The following is a 15471-nucleotide window of genomic DNA, read 5'->3' as shown; positions in this document are numbered from 1 at the left end:
CTGTGATTACCAGGGCCTTGAGCACTTTTGCCCCTATGGATAGCGTTTCTGCATTTCTGTCTTGCGGCGGGTTGGAGTTAACATTCTTTCCCGCCCTGAAACATTTTGGCGCACGCTCTGCCTCTTTCTCCTACACTCTATCTAGGAAACTACAGTGCGGCTGATCACCGAATCGCAAGGCCATCGGCTTCGAGCTGAGCCTCAGGAGGTGGTGAAATTCTCCTAACTGGAGCACTTGGGGAACATATATAGTGGGCGGTGAGATTATTATTTCTCCGGTGGTATTGTATTGTGCCCGGTCCAGTGATAACCCTTTTTATTCTACAGGGGATAATTTAACTTTATAGTCCCTAGTGGGATTTTCTGGATAGCAGCAGGTTTCATAACTGGGGTGAAATGGAATATTTGAGATATAAGGATCAATCTGATGGTATAACATCTGAAATGCTTATTGATGAAAACAAATGTTTATTGTGTAAAGTGAATATTGTGTGTGTCCACCATCTCAGCTCTGCAATTCTTGTTTAATGACTGTCTTGAAAAAGGCCCTGCTAAAGGGCTGAAACGTGTAGACGGAATTCGCAATCGGATTTGTGAGGCTCAATATACCCTCAGGACCACAGTATTTGGGTGAGTTATCTAACCAATAAACTCTACCCCAAATACAAATTTGTTTACTGTTTGTTCCTTTTTATTTCTAGGTCACTTTTTTGGTACCGAATTTGAACATAGGAATTGGATACTCACTGACTTTTTATTTTTGTTTTATAACTATTTGGACTTTTGGACTAAGTTATATCCAGAATCATTTGAAAGTATTGGGATTTTATCCTTATTCAATTTTGGATACTGGATCCCCTTGGACTGTGTATTATTTATTATTATTATTTATATATTATTAGAATTGAGTTATGATGTATGAAATTTGTTATATTGATTGATTAATTAATCACTTAGGATCACAGTTTATTAACTATTTAGATATCTCTTTGATTTTTTTCCTCTTTTTTTGATTACTATTTGGTACGTTTCATTTCACCCATTAGTGGGTTGATCACATATTTTTTTTTTTTTTTTTTTTTTTTTTTTTTAAATGAATTTTTATTTGGTTTTAGAATAAGAGGTAACATTTGGGGACTCGCAGGACCCCTGATCTAGCATACACAAACAAAAGGATCGGACACGCAGGTCCGGTTGCAATAGCTGTTCAAACATTGAAATATCGTAGATAAATTGCTGGGAAAGGTAACACTTGGGGACACACAGGTCCCCTGTTCAAACATACACAAACAAAAGGATCGGACACGCAGGTCCGGTTGCAATAACTGTTCAAACATTGATATATCACAAATAAATTGCAGGGATGTGTGGTGAAAATAATTCACCAAGGTGGAACCCTAGTGTGGGCTCTAGAGATAAGGGGGGGGGGGTGATAATTATAGATTAGATTTAATTCCAGAGACAAGTAACATGCACCCTGTGTCTAGTATATACTCTACTCAGCACTTATTGAGCTTAACACCCACTACACCTGGCCCTCATTACACCTAGCACATGCCGTACCCAGCGCACATTCACTGTACTTCACTCATTGTATTTAGCATAAACCATACCCAGCACACAGAGTTCCCAACACATAATATACCTAGCACACACTGTACTTAACCTGAATTGTACCCAGCATACCCCGTACCTGGCACACCTCATACCTAGCACCCATTGTACCCAACACGCATAGTACCTGGAACCTACTGTACCTAGCTCACACAATGCTCAGCACACACAGCACCCGGCACCCACCTAGCCTAGCACACGCAGTACCCAGCACACAGTGAACCAAGCATTCACCGTAGCCAGCACTCATTGCATCTAATGCGCTCTGCACCTAGCACACACTGTACCTAGCACCCACGGTACTTCGTTCAAACTGTACCTAGCCCATGCCGTATCTAGCACACATTGTACCTAGCACACATTGGACCTAGTACACATTGGACCCAGCACACATTGGACCTAGCAAACATTGGACCTAGCACACATTGGACCTAGCACACATTGTCCCTAACACACATTGTACCTAGCAAACATAGTGCCTAACACATATTGTGCCTAACACACATTGTACCTAGCACACATTGTACCTAGCACACATTGTACCTAGCACACATTGCACCTAGCACACATTGCACCTAGCACACATTGTACCTAGCACACATTGTACCTAGCCCATGCTGTACCTAGCACACATTGTACCTAGCACACATTGGGCCTAGCACACATTGGGCCTAGCACACATTGTACCTAGCACACACAGTACCTAGCTCACGCCGTACCTAGCACACGCCGTACCAGACACCCCCCTTGCCTGGCACATGCAGTACCTAGCACCCATTGAACCTAGCACACACTGTACCTAGCACACACTGTACCTAGCACACATTGGACCTAGCACACATTGTACCTAACACACATTGTACCTAGCAAACATAGTGCCTAACACACATTGTGCCTAACACACAATGTACCTAGCACACATTGTACCTAGCACACATTGTACCTAGCACACATTGTACCTAGCACACATTGCGCCTAGCACACATTGTACCTAGCACACATTGTACCTAGCACACATTGTACCTAGCCCATGCCGTACCTAGCACACATTGGGCCTAGCACACATTGGGCCTAGCACACATTGTACCTAGCACACACGGTACCTAGCTCACGCCGTACCTAGCACACGCCGTACCAGGCACCCCCCTTGCCTGGCACATGCAGTACCTAGCACCCATTGAACCTAGCACACACTGTACCTAGCACACACTGTACCTAGCACACACTGTACCTAGCACACACTGTACCTAGCACACATTGTACCTAGCACACATTGTACCTAGCACACATTGTACCTAGCACACATTGTACCTAGCACACACTGTACCTAGCACACACAGTACCTAGCACATGCAGCACCTAGCACACACGGCACCTAGCACACACGGCACTTAGCACACACTGTACCTAGCTCACGCCGTACCTAGCACACGCCGTACCCAGCACTCCCCTTGCCTGGCACATGCAGTACCTAGCACACACTGAACCTAGCACACACTGTACCTAGCACACAATGTACCTAGCACACATTGTACCTAGCACACATTATACCTAGCCCATATTGTACCTAGCACACATTGCACCCAGCACACACTGTACCTAGCACACATGGCACCTGGTACACACGGCACCTAGCACCGACGGCACCTAGCACACACGGTACCTAGCACACATTGTACCTAACACACGCCATATCAGGCACCCCCTTGCCCGGCACATGCAGTACCTAGCACACATTGAACCTAGCAAACATTGTACCTAGCACACATTGTACCCAGCACACATTGTACCTAGCACACACTGTACCAAGCACACATTGTACCTAGCACACACAATACCTAGCACACACGGTACCTAGCACACACAGTACCTAGCTCACGCCGTACCTAGCACACGCCGTACCCGGCACCCCCCTTGCCTGGCACATGCAGTACCTAGCACACATTGAACCTAGCACGCATTGTGCCTAGCACACACTGTACCTAGCATACACTGTACCTAACACACACTGTACTTAGCACACACTGGACTTAGCACACACTGTATCTAGCACGCACCGCACCTAGCACGCACTGCACCTAGCACACACTGCACCTAGCACACACTGCACCTAGAGAACATAGGAGTAGTGATAAAGGGTGCAGATACTGAGTATGAGGCAACACAGGGAAATCCTATTAAGTAAAATAGGTAAAAGAAAGTCTCTATACATCTTTAGGGTGACATCTGAGGACAAATTATCATGTATTATAAGGACACTAGACAGAGCAGCCATTTTGCTATTTAAAGTTTTGTACACATCAGGATCTGTCGATGCTATCATGTAGAAACAAGACACACATTAGACAAAAATAATAAATGTTTCTATAGACTCAGAGATATAATATTACTCATATATAGGAACTAGCTCAGAGTAGCAAAAGACAAGCAGACAAAAAACTAGTAGGGTGTGGGCTAAATTAACAAACAAAGTATGTCCAGCACAACTACTATGGTAGGAAATAGGGGCTGCTGGGATTTATGGGCAGTATATATAGTTTAATATTTTGCAAGCTAATTAGTAAAAGAATAACTTCTGCTAAGTTGAAGCCCAGCCAAGTTAAAACTACGACCCCAGGGAGATGGAGGATATTGAACCCTTTGCAACAATACTGTGAAACAATATATAACAAGAGACAAGATAGGGAAGCATAACACATATAAAATATGTCCCCCAGATTGCTTCTAAAAGAACAAGGGCAGTTCTGAAAGTGTCTGTGGCGTGCATATTCCAATACTTCTGAGTAGGCATTCTTGGGTATACTAATCCAGTTAACTGGCTAATCCACTTTTGCTTTCAGAGGGGATTATGCCCCCAGCAATGCCCCCTGTGTCCCAATGTATCCTGTCTCCTATCTTTAAGGGCAAGAGAGCAATTCAGGCATAAAGATTCCCCACCGCCTGGGTCAGCGGCCACCTCGTTACACGACATAGTCATCAATTTTAGTCCGCCATGTCAGTTCTTAGTCTGTGTACAGGGATCAGGCAGAGATCGCAATTTATGCGTGAGCAGTTCCTCCTCCAAATCAACCGCAGCCATTTCAGTCCTCCTCAATACAGCTACTTCCCAGTTATGTGCATGCCTCCTCCGCTGTCTTTACACTCCTCTCTCATCTGCCCAGTGTCCGTGGCTTGCATTTTGAAAATTTTGATAGCAGGGATTAAGTGGTGATGCAGCCTATTTAATCCCTGTATACACGTGTTGACCTTATCCGGCCAGGATGGGCTAAGCAGCGCAGCACTCGATTTTACATCAGCTCCTATACGGGGGTCAGTTGCGCTCAGTGTCAAGCGGAGGTGCATGCTTACCCTGGTGGTGCTGGCTCCGGATTTCTCTACAGCTGCGATCTGAAACTTACTGCATCTCCGGCAGTTTCTATGTTGCTGCGTTGTCCATTATGCAGGCTTTCATGTGTCACTTATTTTGAGGTTAAAACCTCCAAACACAATAACTCATCCTGTGCTGCGGTTAGCCTCTGAGTGAGATCCACTATTGATGCCTATCTAGCTCTGTTTCTTGTGGCCTCGCAAATTCTGTCTCACCAAGAACAAGCTTGTAGCCAAGATGGCGCCCGATGTCTCCTAGCAGATACCCAGATCTGCATGTTCGGCCTCTCCTGCTTCGATAAAGTTTCACACAACTGGTTTCTGGGTATCGTTGTGATCAGGCTGGAAGCAGCTGTTGAGATCTGTTAGGGTAGTCTCATTAAAATGGAAAAATTAAGCTTTTTCATGTCAAAGGAGCAGGAGCTCCCTGACAGTGCAGCTGCCTTCATCGGGCGCTGACTCCGCTCCCGGTTGATCACATATTTATTTGCCCAAACTCATTTATTTGTAACCACTATTGATTTATTTGTTCACACATTTCCAGTTTGTTCTCATCATCACACTGTTATTCTTTGATATATTTTTGATACCTTTGATATTTTTGACATTTTTGTATTTTCACTGACATTTTTGTATTTTCACAGTTTTTTTACACATTTTTTCATCATACCGGTATTGATTCAAACCCCCTTCTTTTTGGGGTCACATTTTTCTGGGCTATAAATGGCATATCAATTCCCATTTCTTTCATGTAATTGGCAAGAGTCCATGAGCTAGTGACATATGGGATATACAATCCTACCATGAGGGGCAAAGTTTCCCAAACCTCAAAATGCCTATAAATACACCCCTCACCACACCCACAATTCAGTTTTGCAAACTTTGCCTCATATGGAGGTGGTGAAGTAAGTTTGTGCTAAGATTTCTACGTTGATATGCGCTTCTCAGCATTGTTGAAGCCCGATTCCTCTCAGAGTACAGCAAATGTCAGAGGGACGTGAAGGGAGTATCACTTATTTGAATACGATAATTTCCCTAACGGGGGTCGATTTCATAGGTTCTCTGTTATCGGTCGTAGAGATTCATCTCCTACCTCCCTTTTCAGATCGACGATATACTCTCAATTTACCATTACCTCTACTAATAACTGTTTTAGTACTGGTTTGGCTATCTGCTATATGTGGATGGGTGTCTTTTGGTAAGTATGTTTTTTATTTCTTAAGACACCTCAGCTATGGTTTGGCACTTGATGCATTTATATAAAGTTCTAAATATATGTATTGTACTTATATTTGCCATGAGTCAGGTTCATGTATTTCCTTCAGCAGACTGTCGGTTTCATATTTGGAGAATTTAAACATTTTAAGAAATTTATTTCTTACCTGGGGTTTAGTCTTTCTTTCATGTAATTAGCAAGAGTCCATGAGCTAGTGACGTATGGGATATACATTCCTACCAGGAGGGGCAAAGTTTCCCAAACCTCAAAATGCCTATAAATACACCCCTCACCACACCCACAATTCAGTTTTACAAACTTTGCCTCCGATGGAGGTGGTGAAGTAAGTTTGTGCTAGATTCTACGTTGATATGCGCTCCGCAGCAAGTTGGAGCCCGGTTTTCCTCTCAGCGTGCAGTGAATGTCAGAGGGATGTGAGGAGAGTATTGCCTATTTGAATGCAGTGATCTCCTTCTACGGGGTCTATTTCATAGGTTCTCTGTTATCGGTCGTAGAGATTCATCTCTTACCTCCCTTTTCAGATCGACGATATACTCTTATATATACCATTACCTCTGCTGATTCTCGTTTCAGTACTGGTTTGGCTTTCTACAAACATGTAGATGAGTGTCCTGGGGTAAGTAAATCTTATTTTCTGTGACACTCTAAGCTATGGTTGGGCACTTTGTTTATAAAGTTCTAAATATATGTATTCAAACATTTATTTGCCTTGACTCAGAATGTTCAACTTTCCTTATTTTCAGACAGTCAGTTTCATATTTGGGATAATGCATTTGATTTAATCATTTTTTCTTACCTTCAAAAATTTGACTCTTCCCTGTGGGCTGTTAGGCTCGCGGGGGCTGAAAATGCTTCATTTTATTGCGTCATTCTTGGCGCGGACTTTTTTGGCGCAAAAAAATTCGTTTCCGTTTCCGGCGTCATACGTGTCGCCGGAAGTTGCGTCATTTTTTGACGTTATTTTGCGCCAAAAATGTTGGCGTTCCGGATGTGGCGTCATTTTGGCGCCAAAAAGCATTTAGGCGCCAAATAATGTGGGCGTCTTATTGGCGCCAAAAATATGGGCGTCGCTTTTGTCTCCACATTATTTTAGTCTCATTTTTCATTGCTTCTGGTTGCTAGAAGCTTGTTCTTTGGCATTTTTTCCCATTCCTGAAACTGTCATTTAAGGAATTTGATCAATTTTGCTTTATATATATGTTGTTTTTTCTCTTACATATTGCAAGATGTCTCACGTTGCATCTGAGTCAGAAGATACTACAGGAAAATCGCTGTCTAGTGCTGGATCTACCAAAGCTAAGTGTATCTGCTGTAAACTTTTGGTAGCTATTCCTCCAGCTGTTGTTTGTATTGATTGTCATGACAAACTTGTTAAAGCAGATAATATTTCCTTTAGTAAAGTACCATTGCCTGTTGCAGTTCCTTCAACATCTAAGGTGCAGAATGTTCCTGATAATATAAGAGATTTTGTTTCTGAATCCATAAAGAAGGCTATGTCTGTTATTTCTCCTTCTAGTAAACGTAAAAAATCTTTTAAAACTTCTCTCCCTACAGATGAATTTTTAAATGAACATCATCATTCTGATTCTGATGACTCTTCTGGTTCAGAGGATTCTGTCTCAGAGGTTGATGCTGATAAATCTTCATATTTATTTAAAATGGAATTTATTCGTTCTTTACTTAAAGAAGTACTAATTGCTTTAGAAATAGAGGATTCTGGTCCTCTTGATACTAATTCTAAACGTTTGGATAAGGTATTTAAAGCTCCTGTGGTTATTCCAGAAGTTTTTCCTGTTCCTAATGCTATTTCTGCAGTAATTTCCAAAGAATGGGATAAATTGGGTAATTCATTTACTCCTTCTAAACGTTTTAAGCGATTATATCCTGTGCCGTCTGACAGATTAGAATTTTGGGACAAAATCCCTAAAGTTGATGGGGCTATTTCTACCCTTGCTAAACGTACTACTATTCCTACGTCAGATGGTACTTCGTTTAAGGATCCTTTAGATAGGAAAATTGAATCCTTTCTAAGAAAAGCTTATCTGTGTTCAGGTAATCTTCTTAGACCTGCTATATCTTTGGCTGATGTTGCTGCAGCTTCAACTTTCTGGTTGGAAACTTTAGCGCAACAAGTAACACATCATGATTCTCATGATATTATTATTCTTCTACAGCATGCTAATAATTTTATCTGTGATGCCATTTTTGATATTATCAGAGTTGATGTCAGGTTTATGTCTCTAGCTATTTTAGCTAGAAGAGCTTTATGGCTTAAAACTTGGAATGCTGATATGGCTTCTAAATCAACTTTACTTTCCATTTCTTTCCAGGGTAACAAATTATTTGGTTCTCAGTTGGATTCCATTATTTCAACTGTTACTGGTGGGAAAGGAACTTTTTTACCACAGGATAAAAAATCTAAAGGTAAAAGCAGGGCTAATAATCGTTTTCGTTCCTTTCGTTTCAACAAAGAACAAAAGCCTGATCCTTCATCCTCAGGAGCAGTTTCAGTTTGGAAACCATCTCCAGTCTGGAATAAATCCAAGCCAGCTAGAAAGGCAAAGCCTGCTTCTAAGTCCACATGAAGGTGCGGCCCTCATTCCAGCTCAGCTGGTAGGGGGCAGGTTACGTTTTTTCAAGGAAATTTGGATCAATTCTGTTCACAATCTTTGGATTCAGAGCATTGTTTCAGAAGGGTACAGAATTGGTTTCAAGATGAGACCTCCTGCAAAGAGATTTTTTCTTTCCCGTGTCCCAGTAAATCCAGTAAAAGCTCAAGCATTTCTGAAATGTGTTTCAGATCTAGAGTTGACTGGAGTAATTATGCCAGTTCCAGTTCCGGAACAGGGGATGGGGTTTTATTCAAATCTCTTCATTGTACCAAAGAAGGAGAATTCCTTCAGACCAGTTCTGGATCTAAAAATATTGAATAGTTATGTAAGAATACCAACGTTCAAGATGGTAACTGTAAGGACTATCTTGCCTTTTGTTCAGCAAGGGAATTATATGTCCACAATAGATTTACAGGATGCATATCTGCATATTCCGATTCATCCAGATCATTATCAGTTCCTGAGATTCTCTTTTCTGGACAAGCATTACCAGTTTGTGGCTCTGCCGTTTGGCCTAGCTACAGCACCAAGAATTTTTACAAAGGTTCTCGGTGCCCTTCTGTCTGTAATCAGAGAACAGGGTATTGTGGTATTTCCTTATTTGGACGATATCTTGGTACTTGCTCAGTCTTTACATTTAGCAGAATCTCATACGAATCGACTTGTGTTGTTTCTTCAAGATCATGGTTGGAGGATCAATTTACCAAAAAGTTCTTTGATTCCTCAGACAAGGGTAACCTTTCTGGGTTTCCAGATGGATTCAGTGTCCATGACTCTGTCTTTAACAGACAAGAGACGTCTAAAATTGATTGCAGCTTGTCGAAACCTTCAGTCACAATCATTCCCTTCGGTAGCCTTATGCATGGAAATTCTAGGTCTTATGACTGCTGCATCGGACGCGATCCCCTTTGCTCGTTTTCACATGCGACCTCTTCAGCTCTGTATGCTGAAGCAATGGTGCAAGGATTACACGAAGATATCTCAATTAATATCTTTAAAACCGATTGTTCGACACTCTCTAACATGGTGGACAGATCACCATCGTTTAATTCAGGGGGCTTCTTTTGTGCTTCCGACCTGGACTGTAATTTCAACAGATGCAAGTCTCACAGGTTGGGGAGCTGTGTGGGGATCTCTGACGGCACAAGGAGTTTGGGAATCTCAGGAGGTGAGATTACCGATCAATATTTTGGAACTCAGTGCAATTTTCAGAGCTCTTCAGTTTTGGCCTCTTCTGAAGAGAGAATCGTTCATTTGTTTTCAGACAGACAATGTCACAACTGTGGCATACATCAATCATCAAGGAGGGACTCACAGTCCTCTGGCTATGAAAGAAGTATCTCGAATTTTGGTTTGGGCGGAATCCAGCTCCTGTCTAATCTCTGCGGTTCATATCCCAGGTATAGACAATTGGGAAGCGGATTATCTCAGTCGCCAAACGTTGCATCCGGGCGAATGGTCTCTTCACCCAGAGGTATTTCTTCAGATTGTTCAAATGTGGGAACTTCCAGAAATAGATCTGATGGCGTCCCATCTAAACAAGAAACTTCCCAGGTATCTGTCCAGATCCCGGGATCCTCAGGCGGAGGCAGTGGATGCATTATCACTTCCTTGGAAGTATCATCCTGCCTATATCTTTCCGCCTCTAATTCTTCTTCCAAGAGTAATCTCCAAGATTCTGAAGGAATGCTCGTTTGTTCTGCTGGTAGCTCCGGCATGGCCTCACAGGTTTTGGTATGCGGATCTTGTCCGGATGGCCTCTTGCCAACCGTGGACTCTTCCGTTAAGACCAGACCTTCTGTCACAAGGTCCTTTTTTCCATCAGGATCTGAAATCCTTAAATTTAAAGGTATGGAGATTGAACGCTTGATTCTTGGTCAAAGAGGTTTCTCTGACTCTGTCATTAATACTATGTTACAGGCTCGTAAATCTGTATCTCGAGAGATATATTATAGAGTCTGAAAGACTTATATTTCTTGGTGTCTTTCTCATCATTTTTCTTGGCATTCTTTTAGAATACCGAGAATTTTACAGTTTCTTCAGGATGGTTTAGATAAGGGTTTGTCCGCAAGTTCTTTGAAAGGACAAATCTCTGCTCTTTCTGTTCTTTTTCACAGAAAGATTGCTATTCTTCCTGATATTCATTGTTTTGTACAAGCTTTGGTTCGTATAAAACCTGTTATTAAGTCAATTTCTCCTCCTTGGAGTTTGAATTTGGTTCTGGGAGCTCTTCAAGCTCCTCCGTTTGAACCTATGCATTCATTGGACATTAAATTACTTTCTTGGAAAGTTTTGTTCCTTTTGGCCATCTCTTCTGCCAGAAGAGTTTCTGAATTATCTGCTCTTTCTTGTGAGTCTCCTTTTCTGATTTTTCATCAGGATAAGGCGGTGTTGCGAACTTCTTTTGAATTTTTACCTAAAGTTGTGAATTCCAACAACATTAGTAGAGAAATTGTGGTTCCTTCATTATGTCCTAATCCTAAGAATTCTAAGGAGAAATCGTTGCATTCTTTGGATGTTGTTAGAGCTTTGAAATATTATGTTGAAGCTACAAAATCTTTCCGTAAGACTTCTAGTTTATTTGTTATCTTTTCCGGTTCTAGAAAAGGCCAGAAAGCTTCTGCCATTTCTTTGGCATCTTGGTTGAAATCTTTAATTCATCTTGCCTATGTTGAGTCGGGTAAAACTCCGCCTCAAAGAATTACAGCTCATTCTACTAGGTCAGTTTCTACTTCCTGGGCGTTTAGGAATGAAGCTTCGGTTGACCAGATTTGCAAAGCAGCAACTTGGTCCTCTTTGCATACTTTTACTAAATTCTACCATTTTGATGTATTTTCTTCTTCTGAAGCAGTTTTTGGTAGAAAAGTACTTCAGGCAGCGGTTTCAGTTTGAATCTTCTGCTTATGTTTTTCGTTAAACTTTATTTTGGGTGTGGATTATTTTCAGCAGGAATTGGCTGTCTTTATTTTATCCCTCCCTCTCTAGTGACTCTTGTGTGGAAAGATCCACATCTTGGGTAGTCATTATCCCATACGTCACTAGCTCATGGACTCTTGCTAATTATATGAAAGAAAACATAATTTATGTAAGAACTTACCTGATAAATTCATTTCTTTCATATTAGCAAGAGTCCATGAGGCCCGCCCTTTTTTTGTGGTGGTTATGATTTTTGTATAAAGCACAATTATTCCAATTCCTTATTTTATATGCTTTCGCACTTTTTTATCACCCCACTTCTTGGCTATTCGTTAAACTGAATTGTGGGTGTGGTGAGGGGTGTATTTATAGGCATTTTGAGGTTTGGGAAACTTTGCCCCTCCTGGTAGGAATGTATATCCCATACGTCACTAGCTCATGGACTCTTGCTAATATGAAAGAAATGAATTTATCAGGTAAGTTCTTACATAAATTATGTTTTTTTTCAATTGACTACTTCTTGCTATTGCGGGTATTAGGCCCGTGGGTGCGTCAAATGCTAAACTTTATTGCATCGTTCTTGATGCGAAATTTTTTTTGGGAGCGAAAAAAGACGTTTATGACGCTACTTTGGCATTGCCGGCGTCATACGTGACGCCGAGACCTTTCACACGACGGCGTCATTAGTGACGCAAGTGTGCCATTTCTGGTTATTTTAGGCGCCAAAAAAGTTTACGTTACGTTACTTTGTGTGTCATACTTGGCGCCAAATTTTTTTCATTATTTCAATACCCCTTGTTTGTTTGCCTCTTGCTTTTTGCTATTAGAGGCCTATGCTATTGTATTTTTTCCCATTCCTGAAACTGCCATATAAGGAAATAGATAATTTTGCTTTATATGTTGTTTTTTTTCTTACATTGTGCAAGATGTCCCAATCTGATCCTGCCTCAGAAGTTTCTGCTGGAACATTGCTGCCTGACATCGGTTCTATCATGATAAACTTTTACATGCAGATAGTGTTTCCATCAGTAATAGTACATTGCCAGTTGCAGTTCCTTCAACTTCTAATGTGCATGATATACCTGTAAATTTTAAAGAATTTGTTTCTGATTCTATTATGAAGGCTTTGTCTGCATTTCCACCTTCTAATAAACGTAAAAGGTCTTTTAAAGCTTCTCATTTAGCTGATGAAATTTCAAATGACCAACAACATAATAATTTATCCTCTTCTGATGAGGATCTATCTGATACAGAAGATCCTTCCTCAGACATTGACACTGACAAATCTACTTATTTTTTTAAAATAGAGTATATGCGTTCTTTATTAAAAGAAGTGTTAATGGCTTTGGATATTGAGGTAACCAGTCCTATTGATGTTCTCTCTAATAAACGTTTAAATGCTGTTTTTAAACCTCCTGTGGTTTCTCCAGGGTTTTTTCCAATTCCTGAGGGTATTTCTGATATGATTTCTAGGGAATGGAATAATCCAGGTACTTCTTTTATTCCTTCTTCAAGGTTTAAAAAATTGTATCCTTTACCAGCAAAATCTATAGAGTTTTGGGAAAAAAATCCCCAAAGTTGATGGGGCTATTTCTACTCTTGCTAAACGTACCACTATTCCTATGGAAGATAGTACTTCCTTTAAGGATCCTTTAGATAGGAAGCTTGAATCTTATCTAAGGAAGGCCTATTTATATTCAGGTCATCTTCTCAGACCTGCAATTTCTTTGGCTGATGTTGCGGCTGCATCAACTTTCTGGTTGGAAAATTTAGCGCAACATGAATTGGATTCTGACATATCTAGCGTTATTCGCTTACTGCAACATGCTAATCATTTTATTTGTGATGCCATTTTTGATATTATCAAAATTGATGTTAGATCCATGTCTAGCTAGAAGAGCTTTGTGGCTTAAGTCTTGGAATGCTGATATGACATCTAAATCTAGATTGCTATCAATTTCTTTCCAAGGTAATAATTTATTTGGTTCTCAGTTGGATTCTATTATTTCAACTATCACAGGGAGAAAAGGAGTTTTTCTGCCTCAGGATAAAAAGCCTAAGGGTAAATCTAAGGCTTCTAAACGTTTTTGTTCCTTTTGTCAGAATAAGGAACAAAAACTCAATCCTCCCCCCAAGGAATCTGCTTCCAATTGGAAGCCTTCCTCAAATTGGAATAAATCCAAGCCATTTAGGAAACCAAAGTCAGCCCCTAAGTCCGCATGAAGGTGCGGCCCTCATTCCAGCTCAGCTGGTAGGGGGCAGATTAAGGTTTTTCAAGGATTTTTGGATAAAATCTGTCCAAAATCATTGGATTCAGAGCATTGTCTCTCAGGGGTATCGAATAGGATTCAAAGTAAGACCTCCTGTGAGAAGATTTTTTCTCTCACGCATCCCTGTAAATCCAGTAAAAGCTCAGGCTTTTCTGAAGTGTTTCAGACCTGGAGCCTTCAGGGGTAATCATGCCAGTTCCTTCTCAGGAACAAGGTTTGGGGTTTTATTCAAACCTATTCATTGTACCAAAGAAAGAAAATTTATTCCGACCAGTTCTGGATCTGAAAATTTTGAATCGTTATGTAAGAGTACCAACTTTCAAGATGATGACTATAAGGATTATTCTGCCTTTTGTTCAGAAAAGACATTATATGTCCACAATAGACTTGCAGGATGCATACCTTCATATTCCACTTCATCCAGAACGCTATCAGTTTCTGAGATTCTCTTTTCTAGACAAGCATTACCAATTTGTTACTCTTCCATTTGGCCTAGCAACATCTCCAAGAATCTTTTCAAAGGTTCTAGGTGCCCTACTATCTGTAATCAGAGAACAGGGTATTGCGGTGTTTCCTTATTTGGATGATATCTTGGAACTAGCTCAGTCTTTACATACTGCAGAATCTAACACGAATCAACTAGTGTTGTTTCTTCGGAAACATGGTTGGAGGATCAATTTACCAAAAAGTTTCTTGATTCCTCAGACAATGGTCACCTTTTTAGGCTTCCAGATAGATTCAGTGTCCATGACTCTGTCTCTAACAGACAAGAGACATTTAAAATTGGTCGCAGCATGCCGGCACCTTCAGTCTCAGTCATTCCCTTCAGTGGCTATGTGCATGGAAGTTTTAGGTTTCATGACTGCAGCATCGGACGCGATCCTCTTTGCTCGTTTTCACATGAGACCTCTACAGCTTTGCATGCTGAATCAGTGGTGCAGGGATTATACAAAGATATCACAATTAATATCCTTGAATCCCATTGTACGACACTCTCTGACATGGTGGATGGATCACCATCGTTTGGTTCAAGGAGCTTCTTTTGTTCGGCCAACCTGGACTGTGATCTCAACAGATGCGAGTCTTTCAGGTTGGTTAGCTGTTTGGGGATCTCTGACAGCACAAGGGGTTTGGAAGTCTCAAGAGGCGAGATTACCAATAAATATTTTAGAACGTGCAATTCTCAGGGCTCTTCAGTTTTGGCCTCTACGAAAGAGAGAACCGTTCATTTGTTTTCAGACAGACAATATCACAACTGTGGCTTATGTCAATCATCAGGGTGGGACTCACAGTCCCCAAGCTATGAAAGAAGTATCTCGGATACTTGCTTGGGCGGAATCCAGCTCCTGTCTAATCTCTGCAGTGCATATCCCAGGTGTAGACAATTGGGAGGCGGATTATCTCAGCCGCCAGACTTTACATCCAGGGGAGTGGTCTCTCCATCCAGATGTGTTTT

General features: G+C 41.1%; 1 protein-coding gene across 2 annotated transcripts in view; it reads left to right on the top strand.

Moving 5' to 3' along the window:
* STAU2 (staufen double-stranded RNA binding protein 2) overlaps positions 1–15471 on the top strand; it is a 1329984-nt gene that overhangs the window by 421355 nt on the left and 893158 nt on the right. The window lies entirely within an intron of this gene.

Source organism: Bombina bombina, chromosome 5, assembly GCF_027579735.1.
Source record: "Bombina bombina isolate aBomBom1 chromosome 5, aBomBom1.pri, whole genome shotgun sequence".
Taxonomy (NCBI): domain Eukaryota; kingdom Metazoa; phylum Chordata; class Amphibia; order Anura; family Bombinatoridae; genus Bombina; species Bombina bombina.
Note: the sequence above shows the minus strand (reverse complement) of the source record. Positions and strands in the feature narration are given on the sequence as shown.